At 44.7% G+C, this 9,969-nt stretch overlaps 1 protein-coding gene across 1 annotated transcript in view; it reads right to left on the bottom strand.

Moving 5' to 3' along the window:
- Positions 1–9,969, bottom strand: part of ZNHIT3 (zinc finger HIT-type containing 3) — a 209,585-nt gene that overhangs the window by 116,510 nt on the left and 83,106 nt on the right. The gene's annotated exons all lie outside the window — the stretch shown is intronic.

The following is a 9,969-nucleotide window of genomic DNA, read 5'->3' as shown; positions in this document are numbered from 1 at the left end:
GGAGAATGTGTGTGGGCAGCCTAAGCCAGAGGTTAGAGGAGGATCCCGCCTCCCTTGTGGGACAAGAGAAAGGGACTATAGCTATCTCCTTCCTAGATTTACCCATGCCAGTTTGAAATGCAGAACTATGACTCACCTCATAGTCATTCCTATCCCATTTCTGCTATTCTAACTTGGTGTCAGTTCACACTCCAAGACCATGGAGGCTGTCACATACACATCCAGGGTCCAAGTATTGGTGGCGACACTTCAGTCAGTTCCTGAGCTAGAGGGCTCTTGGAGTCTAATATCCCAGAGGACAGTTGACCCTCCCAGCCCTGACCTCTCAGTGCTTAGCAGGCTACAGTCATCGTGGGAATGGTTAGTCACATTAACTCCTGCCCATAACTGATGGAGATACCCTCATTCAGAAGAACAGACACTCTGTGCATATGCAGTATTCTCCAGGACCTGATCAGCACACAAATTGCCTTTTGAAGAAATAGTGCACCAAGGCCTCATCCCCACCACTTGGTCATCAGATGGAAGCACATACTTAATACCCCATAATCACTGCTGATCTGATGAACAGAAGCGTGCCAAAACCCAAAGGTTTCCCTTTCTTTCTTAAGGTAGAATGTAGGCCTCTTGCTCACAGGGAGCCAAGAGACAGTCCATAGAAGACTCATTAGCCAAAGCCCACCAAAGGTTCTTCTGATTCCTGAGCCAGCCACCTTGCTAATACATTCTGCTACACACTTTATTCTCAACATTAGCTAATTCTCACCCATAATGAAGAACTCTGGACCTGCATATATCCATTTTTACCACATTGCTTTATTATCAATCTAGGTTTTCCTTGGGGTGCATAAATTCAGGCTTTTAGAGTAATATCTTCTGCTTGCAAATGTCAATATTGGCCCAGCCCTTGTGACTGTGAGATAGGTTGAGTTGAAGTGCCCCTGGCATTTTACTTTCATGACTACATGGACATTCAGAGCCCTAGGCATTAGAAGAGATCTAGCTGAGATCTTTTTGTGTGGAGACTGAGCCAAGGGTATTAGGTGGGAGGTGGCCCATTTTCTAGGATGAGGGGGAATGAAGTTAAACATCTCCTTTCCACATTGATCACATTCCCATTGGAAGGAAATGGCAAACAAACTTTTGTCCCCTGTGCAGCCATTCTCTTCCCCTTACTACACTTGTGGCCATATCTTTCTTTGCCCTTTGGAGCCAAGAAGCTGGCACTCAATTACCCAGCACCAGGGGTTGGGCGGATTTTTCCCACTCTGTTCTGCACTTGGTGACAGCCATCACTGTCTTAATCCCAAAGGAAAATGACCCTCCTATCCCTGAGCTTGGTGGTAGGCTCTCTCTGGAATGGGGCTGGGGGTAGGGAAGGGGAGCCAGCTTGCCTCATTACTTTGTCTGATTGCAGTGATTTCATCCTGATAGCAGACAGTTCACACAGGAGTTGTAAGCTCAGGACCTGGTCAGCAAAGAAAGAGCCCTTTAGAAGGAGATGGCACCAATGCCCATTCTCACACTTTGGATCAGCAGCTGGACTCAACTCACAGGTGCAGCACAGTCACTGCTCACTCCACTCCCTGATGGGAAAAGCAAGAAAACAGACAAAGCTCCAGTGCTCTCCAGGCCTTTCTGAGTGAAGACAGGTCAGTTGCTGACAGGACACCCACATGGAGACTGTAGAGGACTTTTTCCCCTAAGCCCACTGGTGTTTCTTCTTCGTCTTCACACAGCCAGGTTGTTAGGAGCTTGTGTTGGGCACTGGCTCCACACAACTCCCTTCCAATCTCTGAAGAGCTCTTTCCTTCCATATACACCTTTACATTTCTTTGCACTTTTTAAAGCATAAAGTCCTTCCCTGAATCCATTGAGAGGGAGTGTCTCAGAGTCATATCCTCTGCCTTCAACCTAGGAGTTGGGTCCAGTCCTTGTGACTGTGGGAAAGGTTTTGCCACAGGGCCCACTCTTAATTAATTAATTTGATTTCAAAACTATGTGGATATCCAGATGCTCAAGGCATTTTCAACTTGCCAAGCAGAGGAAGTTTGTGTGTAGGCTGCGCCAGAACTTGGGGGAGATAGTTGGCCTCCCCTCCGGGCTGAGGGGAAATGTAGTTAGCTCCTTTCCAAGTTGATCCCAATTTCCATTGGAAATTTCAAGCTTTGGCCTTGTTTTATTTCTTAATATGTTCTTCCTCCCTGAAAAGCCATGGAACTGTCAGTCACTCAGCTGACACCTTGGGGTAGGAGGAGTGCTCTCATTCTGGTCCTGTGATCACTGAGAGCTAGTAGCATCTGCTATACAAAGGAAAGATGGCCTTTAGTCCCCAAGTGATTGCCGCTTGCCATTCTATGGTATGGAAGGTGAAAGGGAGTCAGCTTATTTTACTCACCTGGTTGATGGAGTTGCCTTCATTCTGCAAAGCAGACAGTTTGCCCATAGGCAGTATGGACCAGGAGGGGGTCGGCACATGAAAGAGCCCTTTCCAGGAATAGGGAAGGAAGTTCTTGTATCAGACTTCTAAGAAGCAGAACCCAATAGCTACATCTCAACCACTACTGTTTCCATCAACTGATAGAAAAAGTGGGGCAGAGACAGCCATAATTCCTGGCTTCTAACAGAATGAAGGCTCCTTGCTGATAGGGCTCCCAGGTGTGGCCCTGTAAAGGACTCCCTTTGCTGAAGGCTGCATGCATTTCTCATCCCAGATATAACTAAGTTGATAGGAGAATGTCCTGAATACTTCATTCTCCACATTATCCAAATCTCATGTGTGATGAAGAACTCGCACTGTGTGTCTTTGTTTCCACCCCTTATCCTTTTTTTGAAAAATTGTTCTGCATGAAATGTATTCAGAGACAGTGTTTTAGAGTACTATAGTCTTCTTTTAACTTGGGAGTCTGGTGGTGTCCTTGTGATGGTGCTATAGGCATTGCATTGGGCCCTTCATAATTTGAATTCAGAATTATATGGCCATTCCCAAACCTAGGGTGTATGAAGGTGCCCAGGTAGAATCCTCATGGGTTAGCTAAACCAGAGGTGAGGGGGGGATCCTGCATCCTGGGTGGGTTAAGAGGAAAAGAAGATAGATATCTCCTATCTCAATTTGACCTATGCTCATTGGAATGCAGAACTTGACTCACCTTGTAGTCATTCCTATCCAATTGCTGCTTTTCTGACTTGGTGTCACTTCACACTCCAAAACCATGGGGCTATCCCTTACACAACCAAGGTCCACGGATTGGAGTCAAGTTTTCAGGCAGTTCCTGAACCAATGGAGTCATCTCAGAGTCTGATATCCCAGAAGAGCCTTCAGTGCTTAGCAGGCTACAGTACTTGTGGGAATGGGTAGCCACATGGATTCCTGACCCTTAATAAATGAAGATACCCTCATTTTGAAGAACAGACCATTTGTGCATGTATAGTATGCTCCATGACCTGATCAGCGCACAAAAATCCCTTTGAATAAATAGTGCACAAAGGCCTCATTCCTGTCTTTTGATCATCACATGGAAGCACACTCCTCATATCTCTATCATTGATGTCACAGTAGATATACTGATACAATGGGCAGAAGCACTGTGAAAGCCAAAGTTTCACTCTATTCCTTAAGGTAGAATGTGGGTCTCTTGCCTACAAGGCTCTAAACAGCATCCTTTGGAGTACTGTAGACAAAGCCCACAAAAAATTCTTTTGCTCCTGAGAAAGCCAGCTTGCTAATATATTGTGGTAGTCAGTTTATTCTAAACATTATCCAATTCTCATCCTTAATGAAGAACTCTGGCCCTCTGCATATCAATTTTCACCAATTTCATTTTCATCTATCAAAAATCCTCTTGGAATATATGCCAATTCAGTATTTCAAATAATATCCTCTGCTTGCAAATGTCCAATCTGGACCAGCCCTTGAGACTGTGAGACAGGTTGTGCCAAAGGGTACGTGGCATCTTGGTTTCATGACTACATGAAAAGCTAGAGCCTTAGGGTATTGGAAGCTGTCCAGCTGAGAACTGTTTATGTGGAGGCTGGGCCAGAGGTATTAAGGGAGGATATAGCTTCTTTGCTGGGCCTAAGAGAAATGATGTTAAACATCTCCTTTCCACACAGATCACATTCCCATGGGATGGAAATATTGAGCAAACGTTGCCTTCAGCAACGGCTCCCTTCAGCCATTCACTTTCTCTTATTGTATTTATGATTATGTGTTTCTATATGCTTGGGAGCCATGGAGCTGGCACTCACTCAGTGGGCACCAAGGAATGGCCATTGGGTTCCCACTTTCCCCACACTCCATGACAGCTATCAGCATCTGATATCTCAAAGGAGTACAGCCCTCCTATCCTTGAGATTGGTTCTTGGTTATTTGCAGCAAGAGTTGGGGGAAAGGGAGCCAGCTTGCCTCATTGCCCTGCTTGATTGAGGTGCCTTCATTCTGAAAAGCAGACATTTCACACAGCAGTACGCTTCAGAAGCTAGTCAGCACAGAAAGATTACTGAAGATTGCACAAATGCTCATTTCCACACTTTTTTAAAAATATTTTTTAATGTTCATTTATGTATGAGAGACAGAGAAACCAAGCACGAGTGAAGGAGAGGCATAGAGAGAGGGAGACACAGAATCCAAAGCAGGCTCCAGGCTCTGACCTCTCAGGACAGACACGTGGCTTGAACTCACAAGCTGTGAGACCATGACCTGAGTCTGTCAGCCACTTAACTGACTGAACCACCCAGGAGTCCCTCATTTCCACCCTTTTGAGCAGCAGATGGTGGTACCTCACAGTCACCACACACTCACTGCTCACTCCATTCCCAGATGGGAAAAACAAAAAAAATGGACAAAGCCTCAGGATTCTCCAGGTCCTTCTGAAGGAAAAAGGAAGGCTTTGATGACATGGCTCCCAGATGGAGACTGTAGAGGCCTCTTTTGCTAAGCAAACATGTGTTTCTCCTTCACACAGCCAGGTTGCCAGGAGCTGTGGCTGGGCAGTTCCTTCTCCACATAATTTCACTGAAGAGCTCTGGCCTTCCTTATACATTTTTACACATATTTTCTCTTTTTTTGGAAACAAGGTCTTCCCAGAATTCATTAGGAGTCATGTCTCAGAGTCACACCCACTGCCTTCCACCTGGGAGTCTGGTCTAGTCCTTGTAACTGTGGGAGATATTTTGCCACAGAGCCACATAATTATTTAACTGCGTTTCAGAAGTATGTGAACATCCAGAGGCCCAGGGCATTTGAAGGTGTCCTGCAGAAAATTTTTGTGTGTAGGTTGGGGAGAGATTTTGGGAGGGAACTGGCCTCCTTCTGGTCTGAGGGGAAATGAGGTAAGACATGCCCTCATCAAGTTTATCCTAATTCCCACTTGAAATGTTGATCTTTGGTCCTCCTTGTATTCATTCCATTCCCCTTGCTGCTGAAGTTTTGGCTATGGATTTTTTTCTGCCTTAGGAAACATGGAGCCATCACTCACACAGTTGGCAGTCCCTCCTGCATAGGCCGCAACTCCCACTCTGGTCCTTTGCTGAGTAAGAACTATCAGTGTCTGCTCTAACGAAGGAAATATGGTCCTTAGTCCCTGAATGCTTCGTTGTTGGCCTGGTGTAGTATGGAAGGTGAAGGGGAGGCAGCTTGACTCACCGATATGAGTGAGTTGCCTTCATTTAGAGTAGGAGACAGTTTGCACATGGGCAGTATGGACCAGGAGATTGTCAGCAAAGCATGAGCCCTTTGCAGGAATAGGGAATTAAGTTTTTTCCAGACGCCTGAGAAAGAGCCAGCAGAACCCAATAACTTCAGCTCAACCATTGCTGCCTCCAACTGATGGAAAAAGTGGGAGAGATAGACAAAGCCAGATGTATCTGGCTCCTAAAGAAAGAATGCAGGCTTCTCACTGACAGGGCTCTCAGGTGTGGTCCTTCAGAGGGCTCCCTTTGCCTAAGCCCACAGGGATTTCTTATTTCGGATACAACCAGGTTGATAGGAGACTGTGCTGGGTATTTCATTGTCAATGTTCTCCAAATTTCATGTGTGATGAAGAACTCTGGCAGTGTGTATCTCCATTTCCATCACTTAGCCCTTTTTTGGAAAATTGTATCTGCCTGAATCTTTTCAGAACCAGTGTATTAGAGTACTATCCTCTTCTTTCTGATTCGGAGTCTGCTGGTGTCCTTGTGATGGTGCTATAGGTATTGCATCGGGTCTTTCTCTATTTGGTTTTAGAATTCTGTGGCCATCCCCCAAACCTAGAGTGTGTGAAGGTGCCAAGGGGAAATGCTTGTGGGTGGGGTAAACCAAAATTTTGTAAGGATCCCACCTCCTATGTGGGAAAAGAGGAAGGGAAGATATATATCTCCTTCCTTGACTGGACCCATGCCCATTTGAATGCAGAACTTTCACTCACCTTGTAATTCCTTTCCCATTGCTGCATTTATAACAAGGTTTCAGTTTACACTCCAAAACCATAGGGCTATCCCTTACATGACCAATGTCCAAGTATTGGAGGTGAATTTTCAGGCTGTTCCCTAGCCAATGGAGGGCTCTCAGAGACTGATTTTCCAGAAAACAGCTAGCCCTCCTGTCCCTCAGCCCTAAGTACTTAGCAGGCTCCAGTAATTGTGGGAATAGGTAGACACATGGAATCCCATCCCTAATTGTAGGATATACCCTCATTTTGAAGAACAGGTAGTCTGTGCATGTGTAGTATGCTCCATGACATGATCGGTGCACAAAAAACCCTTTGAATAAATAATGCACAAAGACGTCGTTCCCATCTTTTGATCATCACATGGAAACACATTTTTCATATCTCAGTGTCACTGATGCCCCTATCTACTGATAAGATGGGTAGAAGCACTGCAAAGGCTAAAGTTTCCCTCTATTCCTTAAGGTAGAATGTGAGTCTCTTGCCTACAGGGCTCCAAGCAGCATCCTTTGGAGTTCTCCTGTAGCCAAAGCCCACAAAAAGTTCTTCTGATTCCTGAGCAAGCCAGATCGCTAGTATATTATGCTAGTCCGTTCATTCTAAACATTATCAAATTTTCATCCTTAGTGAAGAACTCTGGCCTTACGTGCATCAATTTTCACCACATTGCTATTTATCCATCAAGAATCCTCTTTGGTTCCATCCAAATTCAGTCTTTCAGAGTAATATCTCCAGCTTCCAAATGTCCTATCTGGACAAACTCTTGTGACTGTGGGACAGGTTGGGCCAAAGGGGATTTTGGTTTCATGACTACATGGACATCCAGAGCCCTAAGGCATTGGAAGGTATCCAATCGAAAACTACTTGTGTGGAGGCAGGGTTCTGATGGGTATTAGATGGGAGCTGGCCTCCTTGCTGGGCCTAGTGGAAATGAAGTTAAACATCTGTCCACATTGATCACATTCCTATTGGATGGAAATATTGAATGAACTTTGGTCCTCCATGCAGCCATTCACTTTACATTCCTGTATTTCTATGTATCTCTTCACCCTTAGGAGTCCTGGAGCTGGTACTCATTCAGCAGGCACCAAGGGATGGGCGTGATGTTCCCACTCTGTCCTGTGTTCAGTGACAACCATCAGCATCATATATCCCAAAGGTGAACAGCCAACCTATCCCTGAGCTTGATGCTGGCTGTTTGTAGTAAGGGGAGGAGGGGGAGACAGCTTGCCTCATTTCCCTACCTGAGTTACATTCCTTCTTTAAAAATTTTTTTTGTGTTTTAACATTTTTTTTCATTTTTTGAGACAGACAAACCATGAGTGGGGGAGTGGCACAGAGAGAGGGAGACACAGAATCTGAAGCAGGTTCCAGGCTCTGAGCTGTCAGCACAGAACCTGATGAGGGGCTCAAACTCACAAGCCTCTGGATCATGAACTGAGCTGAAGTCGATCACTTAACTGACTGAGCCACCCAGGCGAAGCGAGGTGCATTCCTTCTGAAAAGCAGACAGTGAACGCAGGAGCAGTAGACTCCAATTTTCTCCTTTACAAGAAGATGACACCAACACCCATTTCCACACTTTTGAGTAACAGGTTGGTGCACCTTAAAGATTCAGCACAGTCACTGCTCACTTGTTTCCCTGATGGGAAAAGAAAATCAGGCAAAGCCCCAGGGCTCTCTAGGTCCTTCTGAAGGAAGAAGGCAGGCCTGTTGCTGACAGGGCTCCCAGGTGGAGACTGTAGAGGGCTCTTGTGCTAAGCCCTCAGGTGTTTCTTCTTTTTCTTCACACAGCTAGGTTCCAGGAGCTGGAGCTGGAAGATACTTCTCCAAATAATTCCCCTTCCATTCACTGAAGAACTCTGGCCTTACTTATACTTCTTAACACATCTTTTCTCTTTTGTAGAAACAAGGTCTCCTCTACCCCCAATGTTTATAGCAGTGCTTTCAACAATAGCCAAATGATGGAAAGAGCCTAAATGTCCATCAACTGCTGAATGGATAAAGAAGATGTCGTTTATATATACAATAGAATACTGCCTGGCAATGAGAATGAAATCTGGCCATTTTTAGCAATGAGGATGGAACTGGAGAGTATTATGCTAAGTGAAATAAGTCAGTCAGAGAAATATGTATCCCATGTTTTCACTCATATGTGGATCTTGAGAAATTTTTTAAATATGAAATTTATTGTCCAATTGGTTTCATACAACACCCAGTGCTCATCCCAACAGGTGCCCTCATCAATACTAATCACCCACCCTCTCGTCCCTCCCACCCCCCATATACCCTCAGTTTGTTCTCAGTTTTTAAGAGTATCTTATGGTTTGCCTCCCTCTCTCTCTCTAACTTTTCCCCCCCCTTCCCCTCCTCCAGGGTCTTCTGTTAAGTTTCTCAAGATCCACATATGAGTCAAAACATATGGTATCTGTCTTTCTCTGCCTGACTTATTTCACTTAGTATAATACCTTCCAGTTCCATCCAGGTTGCTACAAAAGGCCATGTTTCATTCTTTCTCATTGGCACATAGTATTCCATTGTGTATATAAACCACAATTTCTTTATCCATTCAGCAGTTGATGGACATTTAGGCTCTTTCCATAACTTGGCTATTGTTGAAAATCCTGCTATAAACATTGGGGTACAAGTGCCCCTATGCATCAGCACTCCTGTATCCCTTGGGTAAATTTCTAGCAGTGCTATTGCTGGGTCATAGGGTAGATCTATTTTTAATTTTTTGAGGAACCTCCACACTGTTTTCCAGAGCAGCTGCACCAGTCTGCATTCCCACCAACAGTGCAAGAGTGTTCCCGTTTCTCCACATCCTCGCCAGCCTCTATGGTCTCCTGATTTGTTCATTTTAGCCACTCTAACTGGCGTGAGGTGGTATCTGAGTGTGGTTTTGATTTGTATTTCCCTCATGAGTAGCGACGCTGAGCATCTTTTCATGTGCCTGTTGGCCATCTGGATGGCTTCTTTAGAGAAGTGTCTATTCATGTTTTCTGCCCATTTCTTCACTGGGTTATTTGTTTTTTGGGTGTGGAGTTTGGTGAGCTCTTTATAGATTTTGGATACTAGCCCTTTGTCCAATATGTCATTTGCAAATATCTTTTCCCATTCTGTCAGTTGCTTTTAGTTTTGTTGATTGTTTCCTTGGCAGTGCAGAAGATTTTTATCTTCATGAGGTCCCAATAGTTCATTTTTGCGTTTAATTCCCTTGCCTTTAGGGATGTGTCAAGTAAGAAATTGCTGTGGCTGAGGTCAGAGAGGTTTTTTCCTGCTTTCTCCTCTAGGGTTTTGATGGTTTCCTGTCTCACATTCAGGTCCTTTATCCATTTTGAGTTTACTTTTGTGAACGGTATAAGAAAGTGGTGTAGCTTCATCCTTCTGCATGTTGCTGTCCAGTTCTCCCAGCACCATTTGTTAAAAAGACTGTCTTTTTTCCCATTGGATATTCTTTCCTGTTTTGTCAAAGATTAGTTGGCCATACTTTGTGGGTCCAATTCTGGAGACTCTATTCTATTCCATTGGTCTATGTGTC

This window comes from Panthera uncia, chromosome E1, assembly GCF_023721935.1.
Source record: "Panthera uncia isolate 11264 chromosome E1, Puncia_PCG_1.0, whole genome shotgun sequence".
Taxonomy (NCBI): Eukaryota; Metazoa; Chordata; class Mammalia; order Carnivora; family Felidae; genus Panthera; species Panthera uncia.
Note: the sequence above shows the minus strand (reverse complement) of the source record. Positions and strands in the feature narration are given on the sequence as shown.